Source organism: Dendrobium catenatum, unplaced genomic scaffold (assembly GCF_001605985.2).
Source record: "Dendrobium catenatum unplaced genomic scaffold, ASM160598v2 fragScaff_scaffold_601, whole genome shotgun sequence".
Classification (NCBI taxonomy): Eukaryota; Viridiplantae; Streptophyta; class Magnoliopsida; order Asparagales; family Orchidaceae; genus Dendrobium; species Dendrobium catenatum.
In genome coordinates, this window is record NW_021319063.1 from 671,149 (window position 1) to 674,564 (window position 3,416).

The following is a 3,416-nucleotide window of genomic DNA, read 5'->3' on the forward strand; positions in this document are numbered from 1 at the left end:
TTGGGCTCATAATTGAAAAAATAAATTTTCGGAGGATATATAGGTATATATAACATATCACAAAAATTTTATAGGTTAGTTTATTTAATATTTTTAATTTTAAACATTATTGATATTAATTTATTTAAAATAATACATGTTTTTAATGTATATAATTTAATATGATTTAAATGTATATAAATAAATAATAATAATATCATTTTATCAACCTTATTTTTATTTTTTTTATTATTAAGCCTTGTTGGTGGCTTCCATATTTGTTTATATATGCACAAAATATCTCAAATTTTTTATGTTGCTACTGTCACGACCCAACCCGACCGGGACGGATCCCGCTCGCATCGGGTCGCGATGGAACTATTGAAAATCCAGGATCTAGCTTTGGAATTTGCTTCAGAACTTTCTTCCAAATATTAAATAGACAGGAAAACACAGAGCTACTATAAACATCTAAATACATAACAGTTCATCTATCTTTTCTTTCATCAAAACAATCATATACAATACAATCCATGGCTTCAGACAGAAATAACAGAACAGAACAGGAAAGTCATGACTGTACCAAAAATCAAAAGTACAAAATACATAATCTCAGATCAGACACAGAACTTCTAGTCCAAGACCTCCTTCCCTTTCCCAGAACCTAAAAACCACGCAGAAAATAAGGATGAGCTAATAGCTCAGCAAAACATCACTCACCAATCGAAATAGTCAAAAATTCACATCAGAAAATACATCAGAAGATAGCCGTACGGAAATCGTAGAACAGACAGAACAGATACATGATCAACAGAAAATCAAACAACTGATACAGAAAACTGAAGTCATTTCAAATCGGATATCATAAGGCTTTCAATTCACAGAGCAGACAGAATCATACAGAAAATCAGAAATCATATATCGGATAATTCATAAAACAGACCAGATAAGTCACATAACAGATTATCAGATATCAAACATCAGATTCCCTGACCCTGACAGAATCTCAATGGATTCTGGCTCCTTATGCCTCCCTTCCACGACACAGACAGAATCTCGATGGATTATGGCCCCTTATGTCTCTCATTGTGCTTATAGCACAAGAACATATCAGATATACATAATTTATGGAACAGAACTTATTTTCATATTTCAGATTTTCCCGGACACAGACAGAATCTCAAAGGATTTTGGCCCCTTATAACTCCCTTCTGATAGCATGCACACATCAAAACATTTAAATCAGAAAATCGGATTTCGTCAGAACATTTCGTCAACGGCATAACGGCAGTATGCGGAATTTACACAGAAATCACAGATTCAGAAATTTACCAAATTATCACAGAATATCCACAACAACATTATAAGACTTTCATTGTACTGACATAACATTTTTCAATATCCTAATAACTTGCAATTCAATTAAAACGCCACAGAATTTAAAATATCGGAAAAAAATCTTCTAGAAAATACTCAAAACGTACACAATTATCATCTCAGAAATATACCAAAAGTTACACGGTAAAACATTTATCAATGTGAAATAAAATCAATTATTCGCTAACGGAAACAAAATTCGAGACAGAAAAGTCGTCAAAATTCTCGTTTCTGAAAATTGAGAAAGGCGGAATGTGCCTTACCTCGAGTCGATCAACTTTTCCAACTATAGCGACGGACGAGAACAGACCGAAGTCGCCCAAAACGTGAATCTTCTTCTTCTCCCTTCGTTTTTCTCTCCTCGGCTTTCTCTCTCTTCAAAAATGACACTATTCAGATATTTATTAAGCAGGATCGTCCAGGACGATGTCCCGATCGTCCCGGGACGATCTTCTCTGGACCCAAAACGTCCAGACGAAAATAAATTCCAATTTTCTTCGTCCCTGGACGTAACTCTCTGTTTGGTTCGTCCCGACGGTTCGTCCCGACCCTTACAGGTTCGTCCAGACAAACCATACAGATTTTTTCACAATTTCTTCAGTTCGTCCCGTACTAAGGCCAGTTCGTCCGGACTAACAGCACTCAAAAAAATCAGCTTTGGAGGGGTTTTACAGCTACCCTCTTATCATGAAATGATGATATTTCTATTAGCCATTAATTAAAATTCAAATTCTAATTGAATAGCATATCAATCCAATATGTATTGAATTCCTCAATCTTTTTATAGAATATATAAATTTAAAATCCACTAAGAAATATGAAAATTTTATGATGACATGAGTCATAAATTATTGGATTGCATCGTTCGAGGTGGCATAAATATTTGTAGGCAAATACTTGAGCATTATAATTAATGGAAGACATACTAGTTATACGAACATTCGTCTTTTAAAATATTAGTAGAGAGTGGATCGTGTTATCTTAAAGGATATAAGATGATTTACTCTATGAATTTAAATTATTAAAATATGTTGAACTTCAATATACTAAAGATTTATCGACATGGGCGCAAGCCTTAGGCCTATGATAATTTCATCTTAGTTGAATGATCAAAGAATATTCTCTATTAAAAAAATTCATTCATTTTTCATTGGAGTTGATAGATAAAGGTTTTCTGAGGTTTCCTATTCCATTAAGAAAAAAAGTTCAAGTGGTTACCCAATACCCATCATGTAAGAAGATAATATAATCACGCATGAAAAGATACCAACATGAAAAATAAATCAAACAAAGCATGCTTATCATGCATTTAACATATGACGGGACAACACTGAATGATGTGAATATGTAGTTCTATAATCTATGGAGGATGCTAACTTATCCAATGATAAGAACTAAGGCAATGTAAGATCAATGTTAGTCCAAATTTAGATCTAATAAGGAATAAATGCACCATTAAAGTATGGCCCATTATAAGTATAATGTAGACACCATAATGAGACTTATAGCTTAAAAATTCTATAAATAACTAAGGAATATCATGATATGGTCTTATAATTATGCTCATAGATAATAACCATCTAGACCTACTTAATTACATAAAATCATAAAATATGATTTGTATGCAAATTTACAGATATAGTTGATATTGATATAGAAGAAAGAATCTTATACTCTTTCCAAAAAATCAAAGAATTGCCCTATCATGAGCAAACATAATATGTCATATGCAAATTTTGATTTAATCATCCAGTCCCAAGCAAATTACATTAATAAATTATTTATGTTTACTCATTATGTTATGCATTTGTATGTATCAATTTGAGGCTTCCACTAGCTTTAAGGAGTATGTATTTGATTGATATGACAAGCAATCTAACATTAACTTCAGTACATTTGTGGTCTACTAATGGGGTTAAGATTGATTATTTTAACATGGGTGGCTTTGAGAAAAATCATGCATTTAATTTTAAGAAAAATACTTATGATTGCTTTTAAATTGCTAAATTTCTAGGATAAAATATTTAACATCTTAGGAATCTAACAAATACTCATTCGAG